The sequence below is a fragment of the Bos mutus genome, chromosome 5 (genome assembly GCF_027580195.1).
Source record: "Bos mutus isolate GX-2022 chromosome 5, NWIPB_WYAK_1.1, whole genome shotgun sequence".
Lineage (NCBI taxonomy): Eukaryota > Metazoa > Chordata > Mammalia > Artiodactyla > Bovidae > Bos > Bos mutus.
This window is the reverse complement of record NC_091621.1, coordinates 83,259,281-83,280,215: the sequence shown is the minus strand read 5'-3', so window position 1 is coordinate 83,280,215 and position 20,935 is coordinate 83,259,281. Positions and strand designations below refer to the sequence as shown.

Here is a 20,935-nt window from a genome sequence, read left to right as displayed (position 1 = left end):
AGGCTACAGTCTTTGGGAAGACTGAGTGACTAACACTTTCTTTCACTTTCAACAAATTGAGGAGCATTATTTACAACAGCCAAGATATGGAAGCAACCTAAGTGTCCATCAATATACAAATGGATAAAGAAGATGTGACACACACATATATATATATATATATAAAATGAAATGTTATTCAGCCATAAAAAAGAATGAAATCTTGCCATTTTCAACAACATGGATGTATCTAGAAGGCATCATCCTAAATGAAATGAGTCACAGAAAGACACATACTATATGATTTCATTCACACGTAGATTCTAGAAAACAAACACAAAAAAACATAAACAGACTCATAGAATCAGAGAACAAACTGGGGTTGCCGGAGGGGAGGGAGATGGAGGAATTAGTGAAATAGGTAGAGGAGACCAAGAGTTAGAAACTTCCTGTTATAAAATAAATAAGTCATAGGGACGTAATGTACAGCATAGGGACATAATGTACAGCATAGGGAATATAGTCAAAATAATACTGTAATAACTTTGTATGGACACAGATGGTAACTGGACTTATTGTGTTGATCATTTTGTAATGCATAAAAAATATTGAATCACTATGTTCTATAGCTGAAATGAATGATGGTATTGTAAGTCAACTATAGTTCAGAACAACAACAAAAAAAAGCTAAGATATGCATGACAAATTCTTTCAGAAGGTAATCTATGAAAAACACAGATGTTACCAATTCATTGTGATATGCTTAGTAAGGGAAAAAGAGGTAGCTATATTTCATTTTATACTAGGTATAATAAAAATATTGGTCAGAAAGGAGGAAATATGACCAGACACTGTTAGTATGGGATCGTGAAAAATCGGACATGACTTAGTGACTGAACAACAATACCTAGCTCTTAGAATTGCTGTGAGGACTAAGAACATATACACAAAGGCCGGACACAGAGAGAGCTACACATCTGTGAATGGCTATAAGAGGTTCATGCAGACAGCACATACTGTAGCCTTGCCAGGTAAGCTTCCAGTCATATTCAACCACTTACTAGTTCTGGAACCCTGAACAAGTCACTTGGCCTCTGAGTGGCTCAACCTCTTCCTCTGTAAAATGGGAATAAGAGCGCTTGACTCTTTGGATAGTTGAGAGGATTAAATGAGTATAAGTACTTAAAACATAGCCTGGCATACAGTAAACACTCAATAATTCTAAATACTGTTCTTAGTCTCCAAACTAATAAAATTATTCTTAGAGCTGAACCTAGTCATAGTTAAATCTCTCTTTCTCTTCAAAAATTCCATGTGTGAGATCCCATCTATCCTTAAATGTTTAATTTACTTTCAGCTTCTCCAAAGTGATCTCTTTGGCTGCATAAGCCCTTAAGTGCACATTTGAATTTGGTAGCATTTTTTATAAATCATTCAACCATGGGGTCATCACTACAGGTAACATTTCAGTGAGTTTTAGCAAAATCTTAGACTTCTATAATCAGAAAAAAACTTAATTTTATATATAAAAGTCTTCTAATTCTTTTTCTTACTCTCTATAGTATATTGGCTATATTGGGTGAAGTTTTTGAAATAATTTTGAGAGTCTCAAACTTTACAACTTCCTGAAATTTTCTTTTTTAGTGTGATAGATATGCTTTTCTCATTGATAGAGAAAAATATGTCTGACCAAATTGATTTCTTTTGGAAAATTTTTTAGTTATGCTTACCTTCCTGTGATAACATATTTCAAACATGTAAAAGAAACATATACAAATTAGAGAAAATATATAAACTAAAAGAAATAACTGAAAGTGAACTGAAAGATGAACTCCCCAAGTTGGTAGGTGCCCAATATGTTTCTGGAGATCAGCAGAGAAATAACTTCAAAAGAATTAAGGGACGGAGCCAAAGCAAAAACAACACCCAGCTGTGCATGTGACTGGTAATAGAAGCAAGGTCTGATGCTGTAAAGAGCAATATTGCATAGGAACCTGGAATGTTAGGTCCATGAATCAAGGCAAATTGGAAGTGCTCAAACAAGAGATGGTAAGACTGAACCTCGACATTCTAGGAATCAGCGAACTAAGATGGACTGGAATGGGTGAATTCAACTCAGTTCAGTTCAGTCGCTCAGTCAAATCTGACTCTTTGCGACCCCATGAATCGCAGCACGCCAGGCCTCCCTGTCCATCACCAACTCCCGGAGTCCACTCAGACTCACGTCCATCGAGTCAGTGATGCCATCCAGCCATCTCATCCTCTGCCGTCCCCTTCTCCTCCTGCCCCCAATCCCTCCCAGCATCAGAGTCTTTTCCAATGAGTCAACTCTTCGTGTGAGGTGGCCAAAGTACTGAAGTTTCAGCTTCAGCATCATTCCCTCCAAAGAAATCCCAGGGCTGATCTCCTTCAGAATGGACTGGTTGGATCTCCTTGCAGTCCAAGGGACTCTCAAGAGTCTTCTCCAACACCACAGTTCAAAAGCATCAATTCTTCAGCACTCAGCTTTCTTCACAGTCCAACTCTCACATCCATACTTCAGTATTCTTGCCTTGAGAACCCGATGAACAGTATGAATTCAACTCAGATGACCATTATATCTACTACTTTGGGTAGGAATCACTTAGAAGAAATGGAGTAGCCATCACAGTCAACAGAAGAGTCCAAAATGCAGTACTTGGATGCAATCTCAAAAATGGCAGAATGATCTCTGTTCATTTCCAAGCCAAACCATTCGATATCATGGTAATCCAAGTGTATGCCTGACCAGTAATGCTGAAGAAGCTGAAGTTGAATGGTTCTATGAAGACCTACAAGACCTTTTAGAACTAACACCCAAAGAAGATGTCCTTTTCATTATAGGGGTTGCTGCTGCTGCTAAGTCGCTTCAGTTGTGTACGACTCTGTGCGACCCCGTAGATGGCAGCCCACCAGGCTTCCCCGTCCCTCGGATTCTCCTGGCAAGAACACTGGAGAGGGTTGCCATTTCCTTCTCCAATGCATGAAAGTGAAAAGTGAAAGTGAAGTCGCTCAGTTGTGTCCTACTCCTAGCAACCCCATGGACTGCAGCCTACCAGGCTCCTCTGTCCATAGGATTTTCCAGGCAAGAGTACTGGAGTGGGGTGCCATTGCCTTCTCCGTCATTATAGGGGACTGGAATGCAAAAGTAGGAAGTCAAGAAACACCTGGAGTAACAGGCAAATTTGGCCTTGGAGCACAGAATGAAGTAGGGCAAAGGCTAATAGAGTTTTGCCAAGAGAATGCACTGGTTACAGCAAACACCCTCTTCCAACAACACAAGAGAAGACTACATATGGACATCACCAGATGGTCAACACTGAAATCAGATTGATTATATTCTTTGCAGCTACAGATGAAGAAGCTCTATACAGTCAGCAAAAACAAGACTTGGAGTGACTCTGGCTCAGATCATGAACTCCTTATTGCCAAATTCAGACTGAAATTGAAGAAAGTAAAGAAAACCACTAGGCCACTCAGGTATGACCTAAATCAAATCACTTATGATTATACAGTGGAAGTGACAAACAGATTTAAGGGATTAGATCTGATAGACAGAGTGCCTGATGAACTATGGATGGAGGTTCATGACATTGTACAGGAGGCAGTGATCAAGACCATACCCAAGAAAAGAAATGCAAAAAGGCAAAATGGTTGTCTGAGGAGGCCTTACAAATAGCTGAGAAAAGAGGCAAAAGGTAAAGGAGAAAAGGAAAGATATACCTATTTGAATGCAGAGTTCCAAACAATAGGAAGGAGAGATGAGAAAGCCTACCTCAGTGATCAATGCAAAGAAATAGAGGAAAATAATAGAATGGGAAAGACTAGAGATCTCTTCAAGGATATTAGAGATACCAAGGGAACATTTCGTGCAAAGATGGGCTCAATAAAGGACAGAAATGGTATGGGCCTGACAGAAGCAGAAAATATTAAGAAGGTGTGGCAAGAATACACAGGAGAACTATACAAAAAAGATTTTCATGACCCAGATAATCACGATGGTGTGATCACTCACCTAGAGCCAGACTTCATGGAATGCGAAGTCAAGTGGGCCTTAGGAAGCATCACTATAAGCAAAGCTAATGGAGGTGATGGAATTCCAGTTGAGCTATTTCAAATCCTAAAAGATGTGACAGTGCTTCACTCAATATGCCAGCAAATTTGGAAAACTCAGCAGTGGCCACAGGACTGGAAAAGGTCAGTTTTAATTCCAATCCCAAAGCAAGGCAAGGCCAAAGAATACTCAAATTACCACACAGTTGCACTCATCTAACACGGTAGCAAAGTAATGTACAAAATTCTCCAAGTCTTCAACAGTATGTGAATCGTGAACTTCCAGATATTCAAGCTGGTTTTAGGAAAGGCTGAGGAACCAGAGATCAAATTGCCAATACCTGTTGGATCATCGAAAAAGCAAGAGAGTTCCAGAAAACATCTACTTCTCTTTTACTGACTACGCCAAAGCCTTTGACTGTGTGGACAACAACAAACTCTGGAAAATTCTTGAAGATGGGAATACCAGACCACCTGACCTGCCTCCTGAGAAATCTGTATGCAGGTCATGAAGCATTAGTTAGAACTGGAACTGGAACAACAGACTGTTTCCAAATCGGGAAAAGAGTACGTCAAGGCTGTATACTGTTATCCTGTTTATTTAACATATATGCAGAGTCCATCATGAGAAACCCTGGGCTGGATGAAGCACAAGCTGGAATCAAGATTGCCGGGAGAAATACCAATGATCTCAGATATGCAGATGACACCACCCTTATGGCAGAAAGTGAAGAGGAACTAAAAAGCCTTTTGATGAAAGTGAAAGAGAAGAGTGAAAAAGTTGGCTCAATACTCAACATGCAGAAAACTAAGATCATGGCATCTGATATTATCACATCATGGCAAATGGATGAGGAAACCATGGAAACAGTGATAGACTTTTTCATTCTGGGCTCTAAATTCACTGCAATTGTGACTGCAGCCATGAAATTAAAAGATGCTTGCTCCTTGGTAGAGAAGTTATAACCAACCTAGACAGCATATTAAAAAACAGAGACATCACTTTGCCAACAAAGGTCTGTCTAATTAAAGCTATAGTTTTTCCAGTAGTCATGTATGGATGTAAGAGTTGGACTATAAAGAAAGCTGAGGGCCAAAGAATTGATGCTTTTGAACTGTGGTGTTGGAGAAGACTCTTGAGAGTCCCTTGGACTGCAAGAATATCCAACCAGTCCATCCTAAAAGAGATCAGTCCTGGGTGTTCATTGGTAGGACTGATGTTGAAGCTGAAACTCCAATACTTTGGCCACCTGATGTGAAGAGCGGACTCATTTGAAAAGACCCTGATGCTGGGAAAGATTGAGGGCAGGAGGAGAAGGGGACAACAGAGGATGAGATGGTTGGAATGGCATAACTGACTCAATGGACTTGGGCTTGGGTGGACTCTGAGAGTTGGTAATGGACAGGGAGGCCTGGCATGCTGTGGTTCATGGGGTCACAAAGAGTTGGACATGACTGAGTGACTGACCTGAACTGAATTTTAGCTATGTTTAAATATTATGATAGTCTAAACTATGGCATCTTTTCTATATGATTTGCATGGCTCACTTCTAAGAAATTTTTAAAAATAATTAGAATTTGACTAAGATTTTTCTATAAACACTAGGAAGCCTCATATGAAACAGAATGCTCTCCCAGCTGACAAGCTGTAGGAATTGTAGCTGGACTGTGATTTATCAGTCTACTCAAATGTGACCACAATCCCAGGTTGCAGAATTAATATATTGGAGCCTGTGTATGAAGTTAAAGCAATACTCACAAGTCTGAGATATAAATTGGTTGTGGCAAGAGGGAAGATTGGAAACTATTTGATCTCTTAAGTATATACTGTACTGCATTCTGAATCATATGTTGGAAATCTCTCACTTATAGCTGTACAAATAAACCAGAAATTCCTTATTGTGACTATCCTTTTTTTTCCCCTTTTCCAGATAAGTGCTTTTGCTATTACCTGCCTAAGCCCTAACTATTTGTGCTTCTGTACCTTTTACTTGTGTAGTTTGCCATTTCTGGATATGTTTTTCTTTCCCTCTTAATATCCTTATTCTAAGAGACCAGGATCAAAAGTTTTTTTTTAACAAGTTTTCTCTAATTAACCTTTCCTTTGCTGATTTCTTCTTACTCTGCCTTATCCTTTTGCTTAGTCCTACAGCTAATATATTGTATTTTATATAGTCTCTAATAATCTCATGAATTTCCCTCAATGATCTGTATGATTTTCAAGGGAACATGAAGTATTTTATTTTCCCTTTATATTTTTTAATATCTCAAACAATATTTTGTTGCATTTATTGAATGCAACAGTAAATAAATACAAGCTCACACAGTGAAGAGCTTAGATGGTTTAACATTTATGTGGGAAGATGGTGTGAACAAACTTATTGTTATGATTCTGTCATTTTGTTGTCAAATTTAATCTTTTTATTAACTTATGATCAGTCTTTCCCTGAAATTATTATTCTGTAGAAATGCTGGGAGTATTTTGTATAAATTTTCAATATAGGTAGGAAGTAAGTAGTAGTTTAAAAATGTATATATACTTGGGAAATTTAAGGATATTTCTCTTATAAATAAATACTAATTACTGAGACAAATTCTCTTGGTATGGGAAACAGCAGGACAACTAATAATTTGCTTTTTGTTATTACTTATGCATAAGCTTCCCTTTTAACTGTACTGTAGATATAAGCTCCTTGTATCAGGTCACTAGAATACCAAGGTCATCATCAATAACTATATACAGATTCTTACTGTACTGAGGGTACACAGAGATTTAGGAAATGTCTCTGCCCTGTGGGCTCCCAGGTGGCTCAGTGGTAAAGAATCCATCTGCCAATGCAGGAGACACAAGTTTGATCCCTGGGTTGGGAAGAACCTCTGGAGAAGGAAATGGCAACCTGCTCCAGTATTCCTGTCTGGAGAATTCCATAGACAAAGGAGCCTGGTGGGCTATAGTTCATGGTGTCTCAAACAGTCGGACACAACTTAGTGACTGAGCACACCTGCACACTTTGCTCCTTAGGTGACTTCAATCTAGCTAGAGAGGCATGCATCTAAAATGTTAGCATACTATAGGTATTTATCAACAAATATTTAATAAGCATCTATAATAGAGATATGGAAGGCTAACAGGTAGGTGGAGGTTAAAGATTTTAAAAACCAATACCCTAAAAGCAATGAAAATTTACTGAATAATAATAGTTTTTGAAAAGATCTTTCCAGCTATAATATGGAAAAGAACATAAAACAGCGAGGGTGTATGTGGGCAGATTAGGTAAGAGATGTTTGCAGAAGGTTTTGATTAGAGGTGAGAGTTGTTTAGATTAGAATTGTGGCATGCAGATACAGAAAAGTGTGTGTGTGTGTGTGTGTGTGTGCGCGCTTAGTCATGTCCAGCTCTTTGTGACTCCATGAACTGTAGCCCACCAGTCTCCTCTGCCCGTGGAATTCTCCAGGCAAGAATACTGGAGTGGGTTGCCACTCCCTTCTCCAGAGGATCTTCCTGACCCAGGGATTGAATGCAGGTCTCTGGCACTGCAGGTGGATTCTTTACCATCTCAGCCACCAGGGAAATACCTAGATACAGTGAAGTGGAAAGAATTAAAAACTACTTTGAAGAAAAAAATCAAGAGGACTTCATGATGGTTAAAATGGAAGCAAAAAGAAGAGCAGAGAAGAACTTTATATTTTTGGCTTGTGTATCAGGAAGGTGACAGCACAACATTCAGAGTGGGCTCAGTTTGAGCAAGTTACCTTTGAGACTTACAAGAACAGAGGATACTGAGGTATTGCAACACTTACTTCTGGACCACAAAGAAAGGATATAAACTGGAAGTAAAATTTTGTGACTTTTGGGAAGACTGAATAGGCATATTTTTCCTTATTCCTCCCACTAAGTACACAAAACCTCTTGGAAATTATATACAAAACAAATATAAGAAGACTCTTAAAGGGTGTAGAGAAGAGGAGAGACTTAATAGGGGCCTCAGACCTCAAGGAACAACATATATTTCTGCCTCACATATTCCAGACATAGAGCTCAGGAAGCCAGCAATATGTAAATGCCAGTGGATGTAGGCAAAAACATAACCAAAAGAAGGCCTACTCTCTCTAGCCAAAAGACTGGGAAAGGGTAGCTTGACAAGACAGAAAATGTTTAAACAATAACCACTCTACTCCAGCCAAATATCACAGAAAAGACTGTGACTATACTCCCCTCAGAGAAGGCAATGGCACCCCACTCTAGTACTCTTGCCTGGAAAATCCCAGGGATGGAGGAGCCTGGTAGGCGGCAGTCCATGGGGTTGAAAAGAGTTGGACACGACTGAGCGACTTCACTTTCACTTTTCACTTTCATGCATTGGAGAAGGAAATGGCAACCCACTCCAGTGTTCTTGCCTGGAGAATCCCAGGGATGGGGAAGCCTGGTGGGCTGCTGTCTATGGGGTCACACAGAGTCGGACACGACTGAAGTGACTTAGCAGCATACTGCCCTACCACACTAGAAATGATGAACAGTAGGGAGCTTAAACTTCCATGCTCACAAGGCTGTACTGAGGTACCTCAGTTCCCTCTCCAGGGGGTATCAGAGACAGGTGAGTAAGGAGCTAGGTATTGGTGAAGAGATACATAGATCAGTGGGAAAGGATAAATAATGCAGAAATACTAATTTGTATAGCCAAGGTTATGGTTTTTCCAGTAGTCATGTACAGATGTTAGAGTTGGACCATAAAGAAGACTGAGCACTGAAGAGCTGATGCTTTTGAATTGTGGTGCTTGAGAAGACCTTTGAGAATCCCCTGGACAGCAAGAAGATCAAATAGTCAATCCTAAAGGAAATCAACCTTGAAAATTCATTGGAAGGACTGATGCTGAAGCTGAAGCTCCAATATTTTGGCCACCTGACTCAAAGAGCTAACTTACTGGAAAAGACCCTGATACTGGGAAAGGCTGAGAGCAGGATGAGAAGAGGGTGACAGAGGATGAGATGGTTTAATGGCATCACCAACATGATGGATGCAAACTCTAAGAGACAGTGAAGGACAGGGAAGCCTGGCATGCTGCAGTCCATGGCATCACAAAGAGTTGGATACAACTGAGTAACTAAACAATAGGCTCAAATAAATATGCCAACTGATTTTTGAAAAAGGGGCAAAGACAATTTGATGGAAAAAGGTTTCAGTCTTTTGACCAGATGACACTGTAACAATCAGACATCTATAAGCAAAAATATAAACTTTGATCTAAATCTCATACCTAATATAAAAATTAACTTAAATGGATTACAGACTTAAATACAAAATGTAAAAGCAAAATTTCTTGGAAGAGAACACAAAAGAAAATTTGGGGCTATGCAAAAAGTTTTTAAGAGGATGAAAAGAAAAGTTATACACTGAGAGATAATATTTGCAAATCCCATAGCCAGCAGAGGAGCAGTGTCTAGAATATGTAAAGAACTCTCAAACTTTAACAGTAAAAAACAAACAATATAATTAAAAAATGGGAAAAAGACATGAAATGTTTCATTGAAGGATATGCAATAAATAAGCATATAAAGAATGGTTGACATCATTAGCTATTATGTGTATGTGTATGTGTGTGTGTGTGTAGGGGGGGTACTCAGTCATGTGTGTGCTCAGTAGTGGTCAAATCTTTGTGACCCATGGACTATAGCCTGCCAGGCTCCTTTGTCCATGGGATTCTCCAGGCAAGAATACAGGAGTGGGTTGCCATGCCCTCTTCCAGGGGATCTTCCTGACCCAGGGATTGAACCCGTGTCTCCTGCATTGGCAGGTGGATTCTTTACCACCGAGTCACCTGAGAATCCTCATTAGTTATTCAGTTCAGTTCAGTTCAGTCGCTCAGTCAGGGAAAAGCAAATTAAAGCCACAATGACATGTCCATAAGAATGACTAAAATATATAGTTAATGACAATACCAAACGCTGGTAAGAACATGGAGAAAATGAATAACTCATACACTGATGGTGAAAATGTAAGTAGTACAGCCACTGTGGAAAACCACTTGGCAGTTTGTTAGCAACAACATGAACTATCATACAATCCAGAAATTATATTTTTGGGCTTTTGACTCAGAGAAATGAAAACATATTCACATAGAAACCTGTATGTGAATGTATAAAGCAGCTTTCCTTGTAATAGCTAGAAACTGGAAATAACACAAATGTTCTTCAGTGGGTGAATAATTAAATAAACTATGGTATATCTACACCATGGAATATTATTTGTCAATAAAAGAAACAAAGTACTGATACACACAACAGTTTGGATGACTCTCCAGTCAATTATGCTATGTGAAAAAGGCCAGCCCCCAAAGTTACATCATTGTGTGACTTCATTTATATAATACTCTTGAAATGACAAAATTGTCAAAATGGAGAACAAATTAGTAGTTGCCAGGGGCTAAGGATGTAGAGAGATAGGGGGTGAGAGGGAAGTGGGGTGACATGGAGGCTCTGGGGGTGATGAAGCTGTTCTGTATCTGGATGGTATCAATATTAAGAAGCTGGCCATGATATTGTACTGTAATTTTATAAGATGCTACCAGTGAGGGAAACTGATAAAGGGCACACAGGATCTCTTTGCATTATGTGTTAAAACTACACATGAATCTGCAAGTATCTCAAAATAAAATGTTCAATATTAAACTTTGTATGAATCATCTGGATATAAATATTGATAGAGGCCTTGGATGTAGCTGATAGCAGTGTGCTGGAGACAGGACAGGGAGAAGAGAAAGAAAAGGGCTAAGAAATCTCCGGGAACCTGACATCTAGTGGCTTGGGAAAAGGAAGTCACCCTGCATTGGACACTGCCTGGGGGAGAAAACTAGAAGGGAAGCAAAGATCATCACTATTCTGGAGATGGAATAGTTAACGCTGCTGAAATCTGCAGGTAAATTAGGTAACATGAGAAATAAATAATGTTGTGCATGCTAAGTCACTTTAGTTGTGTCTGACTCTTAGCAACCCTATGGACTATAGCCCACCAGGCTTCTCTGTCCATGGAATTCTCCAGGCAAGAATACTGGAGTGAGTTGCCATTTCCTTCTCCAGGGGATCTTCCCAACCCAGGGTTGGAACCTGCGTCTCAGATGTCTCCTGCCTTGGCAGGAGGGTTCTTAACCACTAGCACCACCTGGGAAGCCCAAATAATGTTGGGTTTAGCACAGTGAAGGTCACTGATATTATCAAGTAATGAAGAATAAAACCAGGTTGAAGTGGGGAATCAGAGGTAAGAGATGTAGGTCAGGAGTTTGGATACCTCTTTCACGAAATTTGTGAAGGTGAGCAAAATGCATGGAAATGGGGGGGTTTGAGGCAAGGTCATTTAAACTTTGGAGAAATAAGCATATTTAACAGTATTATTTAAAAGGGAGAGGGAATTCTGTGAAGGTTCAAAGGTTAGGACCTTGTGCTTTCACTGCCGTGAAGTGTGAAAGTGTTAATTACTCAATCATGTCTGACAGTTTGCGACCCCAGGGATTATAGCTCATCAGGCGCCTCTGTCCATGGAATTCTCCAGGCTAGAATACTAGAGTGGGTTGCCATGCCCTCCTCCAAGGGATCTTCCTGACCCAGGGATTGAACCCACATTTCCTGCTTTGCAGGTGGATTCTTTACTGTCTGAGCCCCCAGGGAAGTGATGGCACAGGTTCAATTTCTGGTTGGGGAACTAAGATCCTGTAAGTTTCACAGTGTGGCCAATAAATAAATAGGTAGGAGAGGAATGCAGGGAAGTATGAATTCTTGGTAGTATAATGCAGCAGTCCCCAGCCTTTTTGGTACCAGGGACCGGTTTCGTGGATGACAATTTTTCCATGGATGGGGGTGGAGATGGTTTGGGAATGATTCAAGTCCATTACATTTGTTGTGCACTTTATTTCTACTGTTAAATCAGCTCCACCTCCGATCATCAGGCATTAGGTCCAGTATAATGTATGTAAGAAGGTGAGAAGGAAATGGCTCCAAAGCACAGATGGAGGGACTGGTTTTGGAAAGGAAAAACAAATTGTCTATTATCACAACAAGAAAGAAGTTGTGATGCAAACATAAGTTTCTGAGTTTTGTTTTGAGCACAAAAGCAGGCTCTGTTCTGTTTCCCTTTTTCTTTTTTTTCCACAATAAAGTAGGAGGTGTGGCTGTCTGTGTAAAATAAGGAGTAGTAAACAGTGGGTTGGAGAGACTGAAGGTTTATCCTTCAAGGATAAGTATGGTAGGATTGCTGGGCCATGTGGATGGCCCATTGGAAACCAAGAACATCTGCCCTGTTGTGCTGAGGCTTTCCTGGAGTGCAAAACTGCTGAGTGTCAGTAGCCCTGGCAGTGAAGACCACCCTATTCTGAAATACAGTATTAATGAAATGGACCAAGCATGCCGACTGCAATGGCTGCACCCCGAAACGGCTGTGGTGCAGTCTCCTTAAAATGAGCATTCTTCCATTTATTGAACCGTTCCTTAAACAAATAGGTACATACTTAAAAAATGAATGATGTTGGATTTTAAAGTGTCAAGCACCTAACCTATTTGAGGACATAATAGTCTTTGGCCATACCAAGTTCAACAAAACAGTCCCTGCTGAACTCGGAAAATTAGAGTCACATCCCTTGAGCACTTAATTTCTTTTCTTTGTTTTCAGAGATGGTTCTTTTTATTACAAGAAGTTTTGGTCCTCCATAGGCCAACTTCCAATAGTTAACTTTATTTTGAGTTGTATGTTCATTCAATTATAAATTTCTACCAATGGCACCCCACTGCAGTACTCTTGCCTGGAAAATCCCATGGATGGAGGAGCCTGGTAGGCTGCAGTCCACTGGGTCGCTAAGAGTCGGACACGACTGAGCAACTTCACTTTCACTTTTCACTTTCATGCATTGGAGAAGGAAATGGCAACGCACTCCAGTATTCTTGCCTGGAGAATCCCAGGGACGGGGGAGCCTGGTGGGCTGCCTTCTATGGGGTCGCACAGAGTCAAACACGACTGAAGTGACTTAGCACTAGAATATTTCATGTTTTTTTCTTCCAGCTTGTTGTTCTGATCTTGGTGCAAAAGTCAGATTGCATCTTTCCTTCTGGGCTGTCGAATGACCAACAGCAACTAAAGTAACACTGAGGAGTTCACAACTTTCTTTCCTTTAAACGTAAATAGAGTTATCTCTACAAAGAGTCAGTTTTCTAAAGGAACAAAGTGAATTCGGACAGAAAAGTAAACATTGTCTTTGGCAAAACAACAAAGCTACCAAATAAGTCAACAGAATATGACCTAACATTTTTGAAGATTAATGTTCAGTGTATGGATTTAGAAATTTTGTGTTCTTACTATCTTAAAAAACCAACTGACTGACTTCTACATCATATTTGGAAATTTATCGTCATATTCTGAGAAGCTCACTAAAGTTTATGTGGCATTAACTCACTAAGACAAAAAAGTCCCTGGTATTTTATTACTCTAACACTGGACTCTCTCAAGGAGAATAGACAATCATAAGAAGCATTCTTTGCTTTTGTAATCTCTTGCTTTCTTAATTTATACCTGTATGATAAGCAACTAAAAGTTACAGAGAAAACTGTTGTTTAGTCACTACGTCATCTCCGACTCTTTTGCAAACCCGTGGACTACAGTCCACCAGGCTCTTCTGTCCATGGGATTTCCCAGGCAAGAATACTGGAGCAGGTTGCCATTTCCTTCTCCAGGAGATCTTTCCGACCCTGTTAGACTTTTTTTAAATGTAAGAAAAAAAAAAAGGGTGAGCAGTTGTGCCTAAGTTTTCACTTATAAAAGAGCATATTGCCCATAGACAAGGGAGTGGCCCTGCTGCGGTCACACTTGGTCCTAGTGTTTGAATGCCTCTTACCACACAACCATCTTGTTACACATTTGATCATAGTTGCTCAGGACATGAATTTAATATATATAATGGCCATAAATGCAGGATAACTATGCCATTTGGTACTAACTAAAGAAACAGCCAACTTTCCCAATGCTGAAGAGGAAATATTGTGTTGGAATTACAGAGAAATGGAATTACAGAGAAACAGAATTACCAAATTCCTACATGGCACCCTCCCAAGGGTACCACCACCCAATGACTAGGACTCTAGACAAATTATAATGACGAAGACCCCTATCTTAGTTCTTGATTCATAAATTAGAGAAAATAACAGTAACGTCCACAAAGACTTTTGTAAGAATTAATTAAGATAGCATATTCAAAAGCAGAGACATTACTTTGCCAACAAAGGTCCGTCTAGTCAAGGCTATGGTTTTTCCAGTGGTCATGTATGGATGTGACAGTTGGACTGTGAAGAGAGCTGAGCACCAAAGAACTGATACTTTTGAACTGTGGTGTTGGAGAAGACTCTTGAGAGTCCCTTGGACTACAAGGAGGTCCAACCAGTCCATTCTAAAGGAGATCAGCCCTGGGTGTTCTTTGCAAGGAATGATGCTAAAGCTGAAACTCCAGTACTTTGGCCACCTCATGCAAAGAGTTGACTCATTGGAAAAGACTGTGATGCTGGGAGGGATTGGGGGCAGGAGGAGAAGGGGACAGCAGAGGATAAGATGGCTGGATGGCATCACTGACTCAATGGATGTGAGTCTCAGAGAACCCCAGGGGTTGGTGATGGACAGGGAGGCCTGGCATGCTGCGATTCATGGGGTCGCAAAGAGTCGGACATGACTTAGTGACTGAACTGAACTGAATTGAACTGAACGCATATCAAGTACTGACAAGTCTTTAAAGGGTAATTTTGAATCTCTCCTTTAGAATCTGCTCCCTACTACTGGATGATATAGCACTACACTGAGAAGCACGGCTTTCTACCACTCCCAGAGATATTTCACAGCAATTTGAGAAAAGCTATGTCTTTCAGTATTGATGATGGAGGCAGGGAATATGAAGTGTGGGTTGCAAAGACAGAGAACTCAGCAAGGATTCATGGTGGTAGAATTTGTCTGCTATACTCTGTGCACATACTTTGTATTTCCTTTTATAGGATGAAAGTGTGAAAGTGTTAGTCACTCAGTCATGTCTGACTCTTTGGGGCCCCTTGGACTGTAGCCCACCAGGCTCCTCTGTCCATGGAATTCTCTAGGCAAGAATACTGCACTGGGTAGCCATTCTCTTCTGCAGGGGATCTTCCTGACCCAGGGATCAAACTGGTGTCTTTTGCATTGCAGGTGGATTCTTTACCATCAGAGCTACTGGGGAAGCCCTTTTATAGGATAGTTCATCTAGTATTTACTTGAGCAACTGATAAAGCCAGTAAGTGGATACATACAAAAGGACATATACAAGTTTGAAAGGCTCTAGTGCTGAACACATGTTTGTACATTGCACTGCAATGTGGGACTCAGTAATGAGGCACATTTTATTTCTATTACTGAAATTATTATTACTAATTTCATGAGTTAAAAATGTTTTTGTCCCCAAGAAGTATCATTGTCACATTAAAATATACTGTTTTAAAGATTTTGAAAAGCTCCAGACTGCCACCATGGTGGATGGTGATATTAGCACACAAATTAAGTGGGGAATGTTTCAGCCTACACTTTCCCTAATACCACAAGCAACCTACATTTCAGAGAGCACATTCTGCTGTCCAACACAAAGAACACAGGTCTCTTGTCTCATATCCATGAGTTAATTGAGAAGGCAGATTTGGCATCTCCATTGGACAGGAGAGCACCTTGTATAATTAGACAGCACAAGAAACCTCATCTGTGCAATATAATAAGAACATAAAGGTACATGTAGTATCACAAAAAGAACATTTAAAGTCTTGGGAGATCTCCAAATTCTCAGCAGTTATTAACTAAGGAGACCCTCACCAATAATCTCTTAAGTGTAAAACAAAGTTTTCCCTCCACTAACCTCTTTTATAACTCATTGTGGGTCCTAAGTTAGACTCTGGGAGGTCCTTGATCTTTAATTGCTTAATAACTTTAGATACTGACTCTGGAGTTCCTCCCAGGCTCAGACATGCCATCTTGCTTCTTTGAAAATGGTAATTAAAACAGCTACCTCTTCTAAGTATCAGTCCTACTTTCCTAAGTGTGATATTTTGGGAGTGAGTTTATAGTAGATTGGGATTATATTGGGCTTCCCAGGTGGCACTAGCTGTAAAGAACCCACCTGCCAATGTAAGAGACATAAAAGATGTGGGTTCAATTCCTGGGGTGGGAAGATCCCCTGGAGGAGGGCATGGCAATTCACTCCAATATTCTTGCCTAGAGAATACCCATGGACAGAGGAGCCTGGTGGACTACAGTCCATGGGGTTGCAAGGAGTCAGACACAACTGAAGTGACTTAGCACACGTGCAGGATTTTATGAAAATGGGAAGAAAATGGTCAGCTGATCCAAATTCCCATATTTTGCCCCCTTGAGCTTGAGTTCAAGGAAAAGCGCACAGTTATGCTTTACATGGAATTCCAGTGTTTGCTTGGGTTAGAAATCAGTCTGGATATAAAAAAAATATTATGTATACTATGATGCTTGTATCATAAAGGCAAAAATCAAGAATAGCCCAAATTGACTCTGAAAACATTCCAGTCACTCCTAAAGTTGCCATACGCATGATCAAAATTTAGGAAGCTTGAATGGAAATGGACCTTTTACCTCTTATTCAAGAGTTTAACACCAGGAGTGTCTCCCCGAGCACAGAAGCAGATACTGTTTCTTCATTTGGGTATCAGATAAAGTTCTAATATCTGGCTCAAGTTTAGGAGATATAAGTCTTTCTTTAAAAACTAGACTCAGACTCAGGATTATGAGATATTTTTATTGACAAGCACATTGTACCTTGGATCAGCTGAGGAATCAGCACCCATGTCTTCCATCTTAAACATGCTTTGTTCCCATTGTTCAGGAAGGCAGGATCCTTACAGTATTTATTCTCTCTCTCCCCTTCTCTCCTTCCCTCTTTCATTTTGTTCCTTTTATTCCCTCTCTGTCACAAACTTTTCTTCCTTTCTCAAGCACTCTTCACTTTTTTCATCTGACAATCTACAAGTTTCTCTTTGAAAAAAACTCATTGGTTGGTTTGGTTTTGGCTCTTTTATTTTTTTTTTTTTCCCTTAAGTTATTTTATTTTTTATTATTTTGATTTATTTTTTATTTTTATTTTTTTATTGAAGGATAATTGCTTTACAGAATTTTGTTGTTTTCTGTCAAATCTCAACATGAATCAGCCACAGGTATACATATATCCCCTCCCTTTTGAAACTCTCCCCCACCTCACCCCTCTAGGTTGATACAGAACCCCTGTTTGAGTTTCCTGAGACATATAGCAAATTCCTGTTGGCTATCTATTTTACACATGGTAATGTAAGTTTCCATGTTACTCTTTCCGTACATCTCACCCTCTCCTCCCCTCTCCCCATGTCCATAAGTCTATTATCTATGTCTGTTTCTCCACAGCTGCCCTGTAAATAAATTCTTCATTACCATTTTTCTAGATTCTGTATATGTGCATTAGAATACAATATTTGTCTTTCTCTTTCTGACTCACTTCACTCTGTATAATAGGTTCTAGGTTCTTCTACCTCATCAGAACTGACTGAAATGAATTCCTTTTTACAGCTGAGTAATACAGTTTTGCCAAGAAAATGCCCTGGTCATAGCAAACACCCTCTTTCCAACAACATAAGAGAATACTCTGCACATGGACATCACCAGATGGTCAACACCGAAATCAGATTGATTATGTTCTTTGCAGCCAAAGATGGAGAAGCTCTATAGAGTCAACAAAAACAAGACCAGGAGCTGACTGTGGCTCAGATCATGAACTCCTTATTGCCAAATTCAGACTGAAATTGAAGAAAGTAGGGAAAACCACTAGACCATTCAGGTATGACCTAAATCAAATCCCTTATGATTATACAGTGGAAGTGAGAAATAGATTTAAGGGACTAGATCTGATAGATAGACTGCCTGATGAACCATGGAATGAGGTTCATGACAGGGCACAGGAGACAGGGATCAAGACCATCCTCATGGCAAAGAAATGCAAAAAAGCAAAATGGCTGTCTGGGGAGGCCTTACAAATAGCTGTGAAAAGAAGAGAAGCAAAAAGCAAAGGAGAAAAGGAAAGATTTAAGCATCTGAATGCAGAGTTCCAAAGACTAGCAAGAAGAGATAAGAAAGCCTTCTTCAGTGATCAATGCAAAGAAATAGAGGAAAACAACAGAATGGGAAAGACTAGAGATCTCTTCAAGAAAATTAGAGATACCAAGGGAATATTTCATGCAAAGATGGGCTCGATAAAGGACAGAAATGGTATGGACCTAACAGAAGCAGAAGATATTAAGAAGAGGTGGCAAGAATACACAGAAAAACTGTACAAAAAAGACTTTCAAGGCTCAGATAATCACGATGGTGTGATCACTGACCTAGAGCCAGACATCCTGGAATGTGAAGTCAAGTGGGCCTTAGAAAGCATCACTACGAACAAAGCTAGTGGAGGTGGTGGAATTCCAGTGGAGCTCTTTCAAATCCTGAAAGATGATGCTGTGAAAGTGCTGCACTCAATATGCCAGCAAATTTGGAAAACTCAGCAGTGGCCACAGGACTGGAAAAGGTCATTTTTCATTCTGATCCCAAAGAAAGGCAATGCCAAAGAATGCTCAAGATCAGATCAGATCAGATCAGTTGTTCAGTTGTGTCCGACTCTTTGAGACCCCATGAATTGCAGCATGCCAGGCCTCCCTGTCCATCACCAACCCCCGGAGTTCTCTGAGACTCACATCCATCGAGTCAGTGATGCCATCCAGCCATCTCATCCTCTGTCGTCCCCTTCTCCTCTTGCCCCCAATCCCTCCCAGCATCAGAGTCTTTTCCAATGAGTCAACTCTTCGCATGAGGTGGCCAAAGTACTGGAGTTTCAGCTTTAGCATCATTCCTTCCAAAGAAATCCCAGGGCTGATCTCCTTCAGAATGGACTGGTTGGATCTCCTTGCAGTCCAAGGGACTCTCAAGAGTCTTCTCCAACACCGCAGTTCACACAATTGCACTCATCTCACATGCTAGTCAAGTAATGCTCAAAATTCTTCAAGCCAGACTTCAGCAATACGTGAACGGTGAACATCCAGATATTCAAGCTGGTTTTAGAAAAGGCAGAGGAACCAGAGATCAAATTGCCAACATCCACTGGATCATGGTAAAAGCAAGAGAGTTCCAGAAAAACATCTATTTCTGCTTTTTTGGCTACACCAAAGCCTTTGACTGTGTGGATCACAATAAACTGTGGAAAATTCTGAAAGAGATGGGAATACCAGACCTCCTGATCTGCCTCTTGATAAATCTGTATGCAGGTCAGGGAGCAACACTTAGAACTGGATATGGAGCAACAGACTGGTTCCAAATAGGAAAAGGAGTACGTCAAGGCTGTATATTGTCACCCTGATTATTTAACTTCTATGCAGAGTACATCATGAGAAATGCTGGACTGGAAGAAGCACAAGCTGGAATCAAGATTGCCGGGAGAAATATCAATAACCTCAGATATGCAGATGACACCACCCTTATGGCAGAAAGTGAAGAGGAACTCAAAAGCCTCTTGATGAAAGTGAAAGTGGAGAGTGAAAAAGTTGGCTTAAAGCTCAACATTCAGAAAACGAAGATTATGGCATCTGGTCCCATCACTTCATGGGAAATAGATAAGGAAACAGTGGAAACAGTGTCAGACTTTATTTTTGGGAGCTCCAAAATCACTGCAGATGGTGACTGCAGCCATGAAATTAAAAGATGCTTACTCCTTGGAAGAAAAGTTATGACCAACCTAGATAGTATATTGAAAATCAGAGACATTACTTTGTCAACAAAGGTCCATCTAGTCAAGGCTATGGTTTTTCCTGTGGTCATGTATGGATGTGAGAGTTGGACTGTGAAGAAAGCTGAGTGCCGAAGAACTGATGCTTTTGAACTGTGGTGTTGGAGAAGACTTGAGAGTCCCTTGGACTGCAAGGAGATCCAACCAGTTCATTCTGAAGGAGATCAGCCCTGGGATTTCTTTGGAAGGAATGATGCTAAAGCTGAACCTCCAGTACTTTGGCCACCTTATGGGAAGAGTTGACTCATTGGAAAAGACTGATGCTGGGGGGGATTGAGGGCAGGAATAGAAGGGGACAACAGAGGATGAGTTGGCTGGATGGCATCACTGACTTGATGGATGTGAGTCTGAGTGAACTCCGGGAGTTGGTGATGGACAGGTAGGCCTAGCGTGCTGCGATTCATTGGGTCGCAAAGATTCGGACACGACTGAGCAACTGAACTGAACTGAACTGAATATTCCATTGTGTATATGTACCATAACTTTTTTATCCATTCATCCGTCAGTGGACATCTAAGTTGCTTTCATGTTCTAGCTATTGTAAATAGTGATGCAATGAACAATGGGATACATGTATCTTTTTCAATTTTGGTTTCCTCAGGGTTTATGCCTAGGAATGGGATTGATGAGTCATATGGTGGTTTTAGTCCTAGCTTTTAAAGGAATCTCCATACTGTTCCATTGTGGCTGTATCAATTTACATTCCCACCAATAGTGCAGGAGTGTTGCCATTTCTCCATACCCCCTCCAGCATTTATTGTTTGTAGACTTTTTGATGATGGCCATTCTGACCAGTGTAAGGTGAAATCTCATTATGGTTTTGATTTGCATTTCTCTAATAATGATTTCGATTTGCATTTCTCTAACAATGAACAATCTTGAGCATCTTTTCATGTTTTTGTTAGGCATCACTATGTCTTCTTTAGCAAAATGTCTATTTAAGTCTTTTTCCCACTTTTTGATTGGGTTGCTTGTTTTTCTGGCATTGAGTTGTATGAGCTGCTTGTATATTTTGGAAATTAATCCTTTTTCAGTA

The 20,935-nt window shown here is 40.2% G+C and overlaps 1 protein-coding gene across 1 annotated transcript in view; it reads right to left on the bottom strand.

The window, feature by feature from the left end:
* Positions 1-20,935, bottom strand: part of PIK3C2G (phosphatidylinositol-4-phosphate 3-kinase catalytic subunit type 2 gamma) — a 474,611-nt gene that overhangs the window by 131,165 nt on the left and 322,511 nt on the right. The gene's annotated exons all lie outside the window — the stretch shown is intronic.